Source organism: Procambarus clarkii, chromosome 61 (genome assembly GCF_040958095.1).
Source record: "Procambarus clarkii isolate CNS0578487 chromosome 61, FALCON_Pclarkii_2.0, whole genome shotgun sequence".
Taxonomy (NCBI): domain Eukaryota; kingdom Metazoa; phylum Arthropoda; class Malacostraca; order Decapoda; family Cambaridae; genus Procambarus; species Procambarus clarkii.
Window position 1 is genome coordinate 9,265,913 of NC_091210.1, and position 14,579 is coordinate 9,280,491.

Here is a 14,579-nt window from a genome sequence, read left to right on the forward strand (position 1 = left end):
TAAAGTTGCTTAGGAGTCCTATAGGGTCTGTGGCGAAGGCTGAGGGGATGGAATATTCCAGCCTAGTAAAGAGATTCCCCAGAGCCCCCACCCTATTAATTAAGTGGGGAGTGTCTATAGCACCCTCCTCATCTGGGGAATTTTCATCACTATTTAGGGCATTAAGTCTATTGATGACAGGGGGTCTAAGACCACTAGGGCCCGGCTGAGAGATGTCACCCCTATCACCATCATCACCATCATCATCATCACTCATCGCTTCCTCTCCCCCCTCCCCTCCACCTAAGGGGTTATTGTCACGCTGTGCTTTGTCATGTTCCTCCCCTACCTGCCTCTGAATCGCTCCTGGAATGGAATAATAATAAATAATAATAATAATAATAATAATAATAATAATAATAATAATAATAATAATAATAATAATAATAATAATAAAAAGGCAACACCCTCTCACTAAACCCCATGACATAAGTTCTCAAAAAAGATTCTTAAGAGAAATAAAGGTGGAGGGTTTATTCACTCACCACGGGGGCATGTTTGTAGATGTTCAGAGGTCAAGTCCTCACACACAGAGGTCCCACAATTATCACAAGGGGAAGTGTGGTGAGGTCTCAAGGATGTATTTCCACACAAAAAGCACAAGAAGCCATCCTCTCTGGAAGGGAGGGTGGGCTGGCGACGTTTACCTAATGAAGGAAATAGTATATAATTTATATACACTCTCTCTCCCACACTCATGGAGAAGGGGAAAACCCTTCTTAATATTTTTTTTTATTTGAAATAAATGAATAAATAAATATATAAAATACGGTCATACCTCCAGCACAGGTTCTCCTGTGTTCACCACTAGACTGTACACATACAGTTTCTCCACAGAAGAAACATGTGTAACACCTATGAACGAAGAGATGTGATGACCCCCATCCACAAATTCTACAAATATCACCAACTCGAGACATAACGATCACGCTTACCTAAAATAAATAAATAAATAAATAAATATATATATATATATATATATATATATATATATATATATATATATATATATATATATATATATATATATATATCCCCCAGCACTCAAATCACTCCACTTCTCATTCCTACCCCTACTTATCTATATAAATATATATATATATATATATATATATATATATATATATATATATATATATATATATATATATATATATATATATATATATATATATATATATATATAACCCTTATATGAAATAGATACTAATTTACTTACATCTCGGTCTAGACGGGGAGGAGAGTGGATGGTTTGGTCACAATTCAATAATACATGATGTGGGGGAGGTGTAGCGTCCTTTTATTGACTCGGAAACGTGGGGGGCAACGTTGCCACATACAACACCTCTCAGTCCTTTTTGTAAGAGAAGGGTTAGGCCTGCTGTAGAAAACTTTTTTTTTTTTTTCTCTCTCTCGTCTGGAGGTCATCACTAGGGGACTTCTACTTCAAAAAAACATCAGGAGGACTGGCTATGTCCTGAGGGAGACACATCCCTTGATGGGTGAATACACTCACACACACACACACACACACACACACACACACACACACACACACACACACACTCACACACACACACACTCTCACACACTCTCACACACACACACACACACACACACACACACACACACACACACTCACACACACACACACTCACACACACTCACACACACACACTCACACACACACACACACACACTCAATATATATATATATATATATATATATATATATATATATATATATATATATATATATATATATATATATATATATATATATAATATGAATATATAAGCGACCACTCCATAGGTAATTGAACCATTTATGGGGAAAATATGGAGGAGTGTGCGTCTGTCACAGACGAGCAACTTAATATTTTCCACCACCCAGCAAGAATATTTGTAGCTGGATTCAGTAATTCTGGGAAAACGACCCTAGTGGGGAATTTATGTGTTAAATACCACGGAAAATTCTCAAAAATTTTAGTGTCATCTGCAAATAATACAGAACAGCCTCTTTCAAACATTCCCTCTCTGCGAAACAAGGTTACTGTCTCCCAGGATCTGATTAACCCTCTAGAGTATAAAGATCCTTTTTCAAATGAGTCAGTTTTGTATATAATTGATGACTTATACCTGGAAGCCATACAGAGTCCAATTATAGCCAATATCTTCACAAGAGGGAGACACGGTAATATTTCCGTAATTCTAATTAGTCAAAATTTGTTTCCCCAGGGGAAATACGCCAGGACAATAACTCTGAATTGTAGTCATTATATATTAATGAAGCAGAGAGACATAAGCCAACTTGAAATTTTAAGTGGACAGTTATATGGGCGAAAAACTACTAGTAGTTTCGTTGAAATATACCGTCGGGCAATATCCCAGAACAAGTATGGTTACTTATTGGTCGATCTGACGGTTCCTGAGGCATTACAACTACGAACGAGCATCACCAACGAAGACCACTGTGAAATTGTGTATCAAATGTAATCAACAACGACAACAAAAAAATGTCTCTAACGTCACAGAAACGAACAATTCTCACCAGCATCTATAATGACATTTCTAACCCAGGTGGTTTCACAGGGTCAATTCAAAAATTGTATAAGGCTGCCAGACTTAAAGACCCCAACATTAGTGTTGCAGATGTGAAGGAATTTCTTCATGGGGAGCGATCTTACACATTACATAGAGGAAATTTAGTTAGGTTCCCCCGACGGAAAATATTAGCCCCTAAACCTCGTACCATAATTGCCTGTGACCTAGGGGACTTTTGTAGTTTACAAAAATACAATAATGGTGTTAAATATATTTTAATTTGTGTCGATGTTTATTCCCGCCTAATGCAGACTCAAACTTTAAAAACAAAAAATTCGAGTGAAGTGTTAGTCGCTCTGAAAAAGATATTAGAGGAAACGCCTCAGTTTCTCGGTGTAAGGCGGATATTCACTGACCGAGGTAGAGAATTTTACAACAAGTCAGTTCAAAATTATTTTAATAAGAAAAATATTAAATTATATAGTGTATTTTCGGAAATGAAATCTAGCATAGTGGAGCGAGCCATCAGAACTTTAAAACATAAACTGTATCATTATATGACTCAAGCTAATTCATTAAAATACACCCACATCCTCCCTAAAGTTGTGGACGTGTACAACCACACTTTCCACAGGATGCTAAAAAATACTCCTCATGCCATTCATAAGTTGCAAAATATTGAAGATATACGAAGACAGTTTAAGGTTATGTATTTAAACAATGACTCCTCCATAACTGCCATCAGTCCACGGTTGCACCTTGGACAGCATGTGCGATTGGCAAAGCGCAGGAATATATTTCACAAAGGCTTTTGGCACCAAAATACAGAAGAAATATTTGTAGTGTCACATATTGACAGAACACATCCAATCCCGACATATAAAATCAAAGATTTAAACAACGAGTCGATCAGTGGCATGTTTTATGAGCAGGAATTGATTCCAACATCCCTTCCAGACTATTTTCCTGTAACGGTATTACAGTCTAGGAAAACATCGAAAGGACACAGAGAATATTTCGTCAAGTGGAGAGGGTACCCAGATTCTGCCAATAGCTGGATTAAAGCTCAAGACATCGTCAAATTTAACAAAAAATGACAGTTCAAGAGGACTCTCTCGTAGAGAAACATCATCAGTTGTTATTTTTATTAAACAATTTATCACCCAAGAAGCGGAATAAACTAATCAAGGCTTTAAAACGGCAGGAAATTGAATCAATTTGTGAAATTTTTGCCAATTTTCTGAAACGAAACATCCCAGTTCAACCTCAGATAATTAATGGCTTACAGAGATATCAGAACGACATACGATCTGTAGCGCGTAAGAAAACTCCTTTATACAAAAAGAAGCTCATACTGACCTCCAGACGTGGTGGGGCGATATTAGCAGCTCTGCTACCTTTGGCTGTATCGTTAATTTCCTCCCTAATAAGGTAATTGCGTAAATAAGTAACGAGAGAATAAAATGGTGAAAGAATATTGCCTGGTACCACGATTCATAGCTGAAAAATATTTATTTAATAAAAACAAGAACTCACCATCACCTCCTAATGCTGTGGGTCTGCCCTCCCCCGGAGGTGATGGTAGTGAAAGTATGTCCTTCTCTTTAAAAAACGAATCCAACTCAAGTAATAATATTGGAGGAGCCCATAACCTACCCACCTGCGACTCTGGTAGGGGTGATGGGGGGGGTGGGGGAAGAGGACACTCCTTCCTCCCACCTGACAACAACGGGCTGTGGGCGGTGTTGCCGTAGTAGCACCTCCAGACGGGCGGGGCTGGTCACACACCCTTTAAATGACATTGGGGCCCCCGGCGACCGTCGCCCGCCGCCACCCTTAAAAAGAAAAAAAAAAACGCGGGCTGCCCGGCGCGACCATCGCCTTTTAAAAAAAAAAATAAATAAAAAAAGGGGACATTCCATCCTCCCGCCCGAAGTGCAAGTAATTGTTGCTGGCCACACTCCACATAAAGCCACCATCACACCCCAAAATCCAAGTCTGGACAACTTAATAAATGTGAATTTTAAAATTGAGGAAATTCCTCATGTCAAAGCATTATTGAACATGTTTGGACAAAACAGCCAACAGGTGATGTGGGATAGTCGCGGAAATTTATTAAAGCCTGTACAAAATTTAAATATTTTAGATATAATTAAAACTCTAGCCTTCACAAAGGGACAATTTAGGGCAAGTGACAAGGAAGATGTAAGGGTTTTACTGAGGGTGGCTGGCATAGACCCAACCCTCATACGTAATTATCGCGCCAGATCACAGTTAAAAGGGGGGAGGGGTATCCATAGGAGACCCCATTGGGAGCCGTATTGAAGACCTATATGAAGGCCATCTTAAAGACCACCATATTCAGTTGCATATCCACCATGGAGCAAGCTTCTAGACCCACTCCTCCCCCAGCTACACCCCCAGAAGACAAATCTCCCTTATTAAAGAAGTTGGTTGCTACTCAGCGGTACTACAAGTATGTCGAACACAAATGTAGATTGATATATGCATTGTGGGATTGTTATGACCGTCTTGTGTTGAGTGCCCCTCCAGAACGGTTTTTTAAGTCATTTGGAGAGACGGTGAAACGTTATGAAGAATATTCATCCCAGGAAATCCAGACGGAGATATGGCAAATGGAAAAATTAACCTTCCAACATCGAGACCAGATTACAGCCTTCGAGACTGGACGGAGTGTGTATGGACTTTTAAGGTAGGGAAGGCAGCCTCTACCCCACACCCCTACATTCCTCCCCCTCCAGGTGGGGGACACAGGTGTATTTAAAGGCCTCCACCGTCACCCTCGGTCACCATAGTTGACGACGACTCTTCCCCAGTTCCTCTCAACCGCCCCTCCGCCATGGCTTTATCGTCCATTAAGTCAATAGACAGCGACATCACCGACACCCACGCCTTTGGGGTCGGTGATGTCATAGTGTATGACTTACCCGCTGCTGTTGTGCGTCCCTATGGACTGGCAAGTGTAATTTGGAAATGTTACAACTATGCCCGTGTGGAACGTGAAGGACTGACTCGTGTCAACAGGGCCACAATACGTTACCGGTCTACCCCTGGTGACATCGAAGTGAAGATAGCTCCCCTACCCTCCGACGGTCAAGACATTGTCGAAGAGCCAGTCTTGTTCTTCCGCCCCACCATCGTGGCGCTAATTTCCGCTTTCGGTGCAGGAGCACCCTTCGAGTCCAACCCTATAGCTCAGGAGCAAGTGCAGTCTTCCTCCGACATCCACTACATCACCAATGTCACCCTGGATACTGCCAAGAATAGGCTATATTGGCTGAAAACAGCCCTAACAAAGGTTGGCAATCTCATGGTAAGAACTCCAACCATGTTTCGGTTGGTGGTACCCCATGGCCTGGGGGCCTCCCGTGATGGCATGGACAACTGGCACAAGGACGTCGGGCCCATGCTCATTTCGCTCAACGCTGAGCTGGGCAAGCATAACAAGGAGTTGGTAATCCTCAAACGTCCCTCTACCGTCACCCCATCGATGGTACCCCTCCCGAATGATGATCCCAGGGGAGAGGGTGATAGTAAAACTATCACCCTAGATGCGGTGGTGGGGGAGGGTGCCACCACTCCAGGAAGCTCTTCTCGTTCTACACCACCAGCACCACCAGCCACCCCCAGGAAGAAGAGACACCTACAAGAGTACTCATCCACCTCCAGCGCTGCTCCACCCCCACCCACAACATCTGGCACGGCCAAACGACGGATCGAAACCACTATTGACTTCGACCCCCTCTCAAATCATCGTATTGACACCATCCTCGATGGAGAGTCACAGGAAATATTCCTGTTATCCTCATCACCGAAAAAACAACGAAAGCTGTAACCATCAACGCTCAAAGAAGACGTGCCAGCACCACCGCAGTCAGTAACAGCAGCAGCAGCAGCAGCAGCAGCAGCAGCAGCAGCAGCAACAGCAGTACCTCCATCTACAACAGCTTTGGTGGTGGTAGCAGTAGCAGGTCCACCGACGATGGTGACAGTGTTGTCAGCGGTAATGGTAGCGGCAACGGTACCACCAACTACAGCAGTTCCGGCGGTGACAGCGGCAGCAACAGTACCATCATCGCCGGCAGCGGTAACGGTAGCGGCAGCAGTACCACCAACTACAACGGTTCCAGCGGTGGTAGCAGCAGCAGCAGCAGCAGCAGTACCGTCAGCGGTGGCAGCGGTGTCAGTGGTACCAACAGCTCCCCCAGCAGCAGCGGCAGCGGCAGCAGCGGACGACAGCAGTACCAACAGCTGCTGCTCTTTATATGTAATTTGTTATGGGGGAACAAAATGTAGTTCCCCCTGTTGTAGTTCTTTTAAAAGTAATATTTCCTTAGTAGATTAATAAAATAAAATATAAGTAATGATGTTTTATTCCCACCCCAGTCAGTACATAACTTAACAATGGACGAGGAACACTACATATACCTCTCTAGCCTCGACCAAGAAGATATATACAACAACACAAGTTCAGCATTTACAAACACCATCCCCACTCTACATTTAAACCCTTCCATTAAACATGAAGTGGCCTTAGTCAACATACTCCTACCCAGACGAATTAACGCTATCATCAAGGATGAGGGGGAGTCTGGTATAGACGTCTATGCTACTTTTAAGCGAGGAACTCTTTCTAAAAGCCCAGAACATCTCATCTACACCTTCATCCCCAAAACCAACATATTATCCAGAAACATCACATTCATCACGAGTGAGCTTAGCCGACAAATAATCACCGACATGAAGCTTAGCTTCCGAGGTGATTTCAAAATATACTTCTCAGAAAGAGAACCAATCCTCACCTATGATCAATCCTTAGAGCGAGTATTACTATCCTCCACTCTTAACAATGAAGGCACTGGTTCCTTATATTCCCTTAGTCTTCAATTTAAACACAGAATAGCTAATGTACTTGGTTTTGACAGCAGTCGCAAATACACCATTTATCAGGCAAAATCAGATGACATTACAGCAGCCTCCAAGATCGTGGCCTCATTACCCCCAGACAATGACGGGGGTTGTGACTATTTACTCATTTATAGTGACGTCATCGAGCCGGATCGTTACGGGGGACAAATTGTAAATATCTTAGATGCAATCAATTATCATGACTCTTATTCTAGAGGGGCTCATCCCCTAGTGTACAAGACATTAAATACTAACACGTTGGAGAAGGTGAGCATTAAGATAACAGATCAGTTTGGGCGAAAGGTTAGTTTTGAAGATGGGAGGTCGGTTACGGTAGTCTTACACCTCCGCCCTAAGGTATAACAATATAATCTATATAAATATAAATATATATATATATATATATATATATATATATATATATATATATATATATATATATATATATATATATATATATATATATAGAAGTGTTTACCCACATCATCGGTTATTATAAGAAGAGGAGTCGGGATGCGAGTACCTTTCCACACACCCTCCCAGAAGGAGTATGGGGAGATCTTCTCCCCCCTCTCTGGGAGATACGGGGTGAGGGGGGGAGCGATGAATGACATACGCACATTCCAAGCGCCTTATCTCAGATCTGGTGGTGGTTTTTTTGGGACCTTAGCCGGCTTGGCTCGACGAGCCATACCATTTTTCATGAAAACTGTAACGCCGACTGCTATCGATTTTGGGAAAAATGTTCTTGGTGATTTAACCAGTGGTAGACGGGATGTAAAGAGCGCTCTGAGAACTCACGGTATTGATGCTCTTAAGACTGTGGGGAAGAAATTGGTAGCAGGCGGGAAAATTAAAAGACTCTCTAGGAGAAGAAAAAATAAAAATAATAAATGTAAACGAGCCCTTGGGTATAAAAATGATGTATTTTCACTACAGTAAGCAGTCATACTTCACCTTTCGGAGGAGATCATGGCGGAGGCTAGTGGAGCTGGGTTGAAAATCCCTGTAGAATATTATACTTCCAGTATTATTGACCAATTTCCTAGAAGTAACAGAATACGTAATGTGGAGAGTTCAATTGCCTCCACACAGCAAATAGACATTCTACCTGTTAACCTCCCTATTAATCAACGTTTGCGGGATAATTACTTAGAATTCCGCATCCCCGGAACCCAGGGCGCCTTCTTAGATTTAGCTAATATTGTTATAGATTTTAAGGTATCTTTAACGAAAGATGACGATACCACAAAATTGGAAGAGGATGACCATGTGGAATTTGTTAATGGGTTGTCAAATACCATGTTTAAAGGTGTTCAGGTGTTTTTAGGAGAGCAGGTAGTTGAAACAAATTCTAATTTTAATTATTGGTCGTTTATTAAATTAATTACCTCCATGCCTCCATCAAAAATGTCTTCCTTGGGGAGGATTGGAGCCTTTCGTAGGGACTGGAGTGATGATGGTGTAATCCCTAACGAATTTACTAATACATTTTTTACTGGGGCAACCGCCAAGGATAAAAAATTTATGACCGATTTAAAAGGTAAAGGATTGTCAATGTGTTTTCCCCTACTATTGGACGTAACAACCCTAGACCAATACATATTAGATAATATAGATGTGCGCCTAAGATTGGAGTTCTCCCCACATGCTTGGGTGCTAAATACAAGTGTGGACGATGGCTCTAAGTATCGGCTGCATATGGATTATGCTAAGTTGTGGGTAACACGTGTGTTCCCCTACCCAAGTGCTTACCTAGCCTTAAACAGCTCACTGTTAGCATCCCCCGACCCCATAAGCTATACTTTCAATAAAACCATTTCTAAAACATATGTCCTAGCAGGGAATCAAACTAGTCTCTTAATTGATCAGCCTTGGGCGCAAGTAATTCCTCACAGGATATTCATGGTAATTGTGCCAATGAATTATTTCGCTGGCCTTCACCAAGGTAATGGATTATATTTTGAAAATGCAAAACTGAAAAATATTGCCATGTATTTGAACAATAATGCAATTTACCGAATTGGTGGTGATTTCGACAATCATTATGCCCGCCTTTATTACGAAACTTTGAAGACATTAGGCTTAGAGCGTGATTCACTTCTAGCCTATGACACTTTTAATAAGGGAAGATCGATATTCGCCTTTGACTTAACCACCATTCAAACAAAGGATTCCCTCCCTGTGGAGAAATCTGGTAACTTGTGTATGGAGCTTGAGTTTGGTGGTGGTGTTACATATAACAGGCTGGTTTTACTGTTTGGGGAAACGACCGGGGTACTATCCATCGACGGACAGAGAACTGTTCTGTGTGACGTGCGAGCTTAAAAACATAATGAATTGTAATGATATAAATATTAATTTAAAAAATAATCTAGGGGATCGAGCACTCTACCTAGGTTGTTATAATGCTGATGAAATAGAACATTTAAATATCTCATCAAGAAAACCTATTGTTCTCATAACTAATATTTTACCATCACATAGCAGATTAACTATGGGACATTGGGTAGCTATTTATGTTGATAAAGTTAAACATCGAATGTTTTTTTTCGATAGTTATGCAATGTCGGCGGTTACTTATGGACATTATTTTCAAGGATTTATTAAAACTAACACAATAACAAAGGTGTTTGGAATGTGCTACAGACTCCAGAGTGATTTTACCCTCGCTTGTGGACTGTATTGCGTAATGTTCGTCCATAGGGTGAGTCACCTGGGGTTGCCTTCAACAGTACATTACTTACATAATGTATTTTCAAGCGTTAGTTTAAAATTAAATGATAAACGTGCCCTCGCTTATGCGAGACGATATTTTCCTATGAAACATCACTGTGTTAGGACATTTTGTAGAGGAGTAAGGGTTGGTTCTTATAGGTGGTGTAGAGAATATTTTTGTTAGCTAGGCAACCCACCTAACAGGGGGATTACCCCCATATAAAACCCCTCTCACCCCACAACCTCCCTAGAAGACCCCCATCCCCCTTATCCTACAAATGGAAGGCGTCTTCCCAGAAACACACGCAGGGAAGATTGAAGTCCTTGAAGGGCCTGGTTAGTATTGCCCTCACTTTCTGGTAAAGATTTATTTTTTTTCCCACAATAGAAAGTTTGCTCAACCTCTATTTTACCTCTTCTTTTTTTTCAGTGCAATTCTTAGGACCTGTCCACATTTGTAGAGTAGTAATTCTACGAGGAAGGTCTGCCCCAAACAAGATGCTGTTACGTACCCTAATTGATGATGCCTGCTGTAGAGGACACAAGGTCGCTCCTGCAGGGGGAGAGGTATGTACTAACTGTTCTTAGAGGAAATAGAATATTTTTCAAATAAAAGATATAGTCCTATAAATTATTTTCCCCATCTCTTTCCAGAACACTTCAGATGAGAGTCAGAAGGAAAGTCGTCCAAAAGGCAACCAGCCAACTCACCCCACTCCCCCAAGAGAGGGGGGAGGGGGTCAAGACCTCCCCCCACTCACCACGGATGGGGAGACGTCAGAATTCTACTCAGATGAGGAAGGGGAGGTGGAGGGGGGAGAGGGATAGGGGTCATAATTAACTTCTTATACATCATTTGTGATTTTTACCTAATAAAACATTAATAAATTCTTTGATTTTTTTTAACCCCTGGAGGAGATTTATAATTTAATACCCCTATATAAGACCCACTCAACCTCCGCTGGGTGTGGAACTCTGTTACGGTAAAGTCAAGGCCATTAGGTGCGAGGAAGGGTACGGGCGACCACCCTCACCGGGAGGAACCTGTTTTACACCTGCCCCATAGAGGAATGTGGGGGCGTAACTGGCACTCACCCACGAGTGTTTATTATACAAATAAATTCATTTTTACTTAAATATATTGTCATACTTTACTGTATAAATGAACATGATCATAGTGGCACATAATAGATACCTATCTTCACTGTTTTTTCGACTGCTACCACTCACACCTTGGGTGACCTAATATGGAGTGGCACTATGTGGCTCCCCGCTTCTGATTTTCTTATCTGATCTACATACATAGGTAGGGCTATCTGTCACCAAAATATCTACTAATAACTACCTTACTACCTGTGATTACAACAACTTGCGATTGTCATTGCAACTTATGATATGTCCATGCCAGTGAAAACTCCCAAATAAGGGACCCCCCCCCCCCTTTGAGACAAATTATTAGGCAAATCTCTATACCAATTCCAACCTGGGCCAGCAACTCAACACCGTTCTGACGCCTTGTGTCCCCACCATTTACACCCTGAGCTGCGTCACGGACTTCGGGGATATCATGAAGGCTAACAAACCTGAGTGTATAACAGCCTCACTTGATATTGAATCCTTAGTCACCAGTGTCGCCGTAGACACAACAATCATCTTAATTATAGACAAAGTTGGATATCCCAGAGACCGCCCTTACAAGCCTTCTTGAGACGTGCACGAAGGTGTCCCCTTTCACCACCCCTTGGGGAGACATGAACACATAAATCGACCGAGTAGCAACGGGGTTTCCATTTGGTGTCCTTTTCGCTTATTTCTATATTGTATTCATGGAAGAGAAGATCTTCAGGACTGAGAACAAACACAAAGTCTATTGAAGGTACGCTGATGATATTTTAAACTGTTTTCGGGACCTTCAGCAGCTGGATATGATTAAGTGATCGGTTACCGAGTCCTCAGTACTCCAGTTCACAGATGAACTTGGACTTGGAACTCCCTCTCCTCGACGTATATGTCAAGACCAGAGACTCCACCTTCACCGCTGAAGTCTACACGACACCAACAATCATGGGTGTGTGTGTGTGTGGATGGTCTCAGTGAGTGCCGCTGACAAGTGTGATGAACTCATACATACCCACCGCACAAACTGCACCCAGTGCAGAAAAAACTGAAGAGAAGTGAGCAAGCCCCAGTAATCTACGGATAAACAAAGAAGTGAACACCTACACTACGAAGTAGCTATATAAACTGAACAACTCCACCCACACCAGCAGTCGTCCCCCACCCAAGTTAGTCAGTAATCTAGGCCGACATTCAGGAAAGTAGACAAGCAGGCAGTCATGCTAACAGGAAGGCAAGATGGTAGGCAGGTTGACAGGAAGGCAGGCAGTGAGGCAAGCGATCTGGAAGGCAGGCCATCAGGAAGGAAGGCAGGCTTGCAGAATAGCCAGAAATCAGAAAGGCAAGCAGAATGACAATCAGACTGGTAGATTTGCAAGTGACAGACAGGTTGACCGGATGGCAGTAATGTTGACAGATGGCAGAAAGGTTGACACGATGGCAGGCAAGACAGCAGGTAGGCTGACAGGACAGCAGACAGGCTGGCAGGAAGTCAGTATCACTGGCATGATGGTAGGCAGGCTGGTAGAACGGCTGTCAGGCAGGTTGGTAGGACTGCAGGCAGACTTGCAGGAGGGTTGACAGACTTGTCTAGTTAGACAAGTAGACGTCATGCAAGCCTGAAGAATGGTAGGATAGAAGTCAGGACGGTAGACAGACTAGTAGGCTGGCAGGACGGCGGACAGGCTATGTGGGCACCGACCTGTGAGATTTATATTTATTTAATTTATATGAATTTATATTTACATTAATTTGTATACTTCGATAGCAATTTGTATAATGATAAGTGGACTGTATTTCTGCAATAATCTCAATCTCACAAATCGATCCTCTACACATTAGGGGGGTTATTAAATTAATATATATGCAGCCAATCAAACTACAGAAATAACTACATACACTGAAGAGGTTCCTTATCTTATAGTACAGCAGGTTAGTCCACCAGGTATAACTAGGGTGTAGACACCAAATTATCCTCTTTGAGGTAGCTTCCATATCACCCAGTAACTGGTGCACAAATCTTGCTTCCTCGTCTTGACCTGTCAAAAGTGTGCTAGCTGTGAAGCCAGAATCCTATATATGACAAGTATATCAGAGAAAACACTATACAGTACATGGAACATGAAGACCTGGCTTAATTACCTTTAGTTTGAGGCGATTTCGCGATCTAACCGGGTCACCCTATATCCTGACATTAATGGCCATAAATGAATGATAAACGGGTTTCGGATAGACACTTAACTTGAATTGTAGACATCGTGTTGGAGATGGTGCCTTTGGTTTCCATAACACTACGTCCAAGTAAAATTAACAGGAGCCGTATTTGTTCCCGTGTGCCTCTGGTCTCGTATACACAATGGCTGTTTAACACTCCATTCTATTGACGTTACTGGCCGACATTGTCCAGAATGATAGGAGCCGAATTTGCTCCACACGTCTCGGAGGTGACACAACAATGGCTCCCTCCTTCCCCACTCAGACGCCTGGCCTACTTTGTCCAGATTTCAGAAAGTGATAGAAGGGTCACATTTACTCTCCTTTAATATTGATAATTAAGTTAATTTATATAAGATGTTTTTATGATGGTAAAGTCCAAAGACTAATGTATTTAAGAATAATTCCCACCATAATAGGTGGTGAACTATAATAGTATGTGGTGATGCTATCCCGTTTTCTTTAGATGGTAATTCCACTACAAGTTACGTTTTCTATGGGTAACTTGTTGGTAATACAGTTATTATCTGTATGATTATTAAATGGTGTCGGATTTTCCGACATAATTCCCCAGGGGGCTGCTCACGGGTCGAAGTCCTCTTTAGAACAGACGAACACCGATACTCCTCCTTCGAATTATTAGATTAATCACACATTTGTGTGTCTGTTCGAACAGGACGGATGTTCCGTACTAGAGTTGTAGGGGTTAGAAGTCTAATGCGATCTCATTTCCCTGTTAACTCTTGAAAGGCTAATATTCAAGCCTTATTACATATTATTTAACCCAGAAGACTGGATGTGATCAAGTACTACAGTCAAGTATGATTCAGGGACTGCAGTGAGATCAGTGACATAGATATAACTTGAAGTTTGTTCAGGTAACTGGTCACTGATATATAAACACTGAGGCCCATGGAATACATCTTGATTAAATAATAAATGTATCAAATCAGTCATCAGATTTATTAGGGTTTAATTTAATTAATTGATTCAGAGGATTGAATAGCTCATCATTAAAG

General features: G+C 41.8%; 1 protein-coding gene and 1 long non-coding RNA gene across 4 annotated transcripts in view; one reads left to right on the forward strand and one right to left on the reverse strand.

Annotated features, from left to right (window-relative positions):
• The window catches only part of LOC123774311 (ankyrin repeat domain-containing protein 39-like), a 215,982-nt gene that overhangs the window by 39,432 nt on the left and 161,971 nt on the right, over positions 1-14,579 (forward strand). The window contains exons 3-4 of one of the 3 annotated variants that reach the window (XR_011223392.1): positions 10,661-10,797; positions 10,885-10,997. The exons of the other annotated variants lie outside the window; for them this stretch is intronic. The gene's annotated coding sequence lies outside the window, so the exon portion shown is untranslated. Of the gene's footprint in view, positions 1-10,660; positions 10,798-10,884; positions 10,998-14,579 lie in introns of those variants that run through there. 3 annotated transcript variants of the gene reach the window in all.
• LOC138354015 (uncharacterized) lies at positions 239-980 on the reverse strand. Its single transcript, XR_011223391.1, has 3 exons — positions 818-980; positions 525-686; positions 239-345 (listed from the first exon to the last, which is right to left on the reverse strand). It is a non-coding gene; the product is annotated as an uncharacterized lncRNA (long non-coding RNA).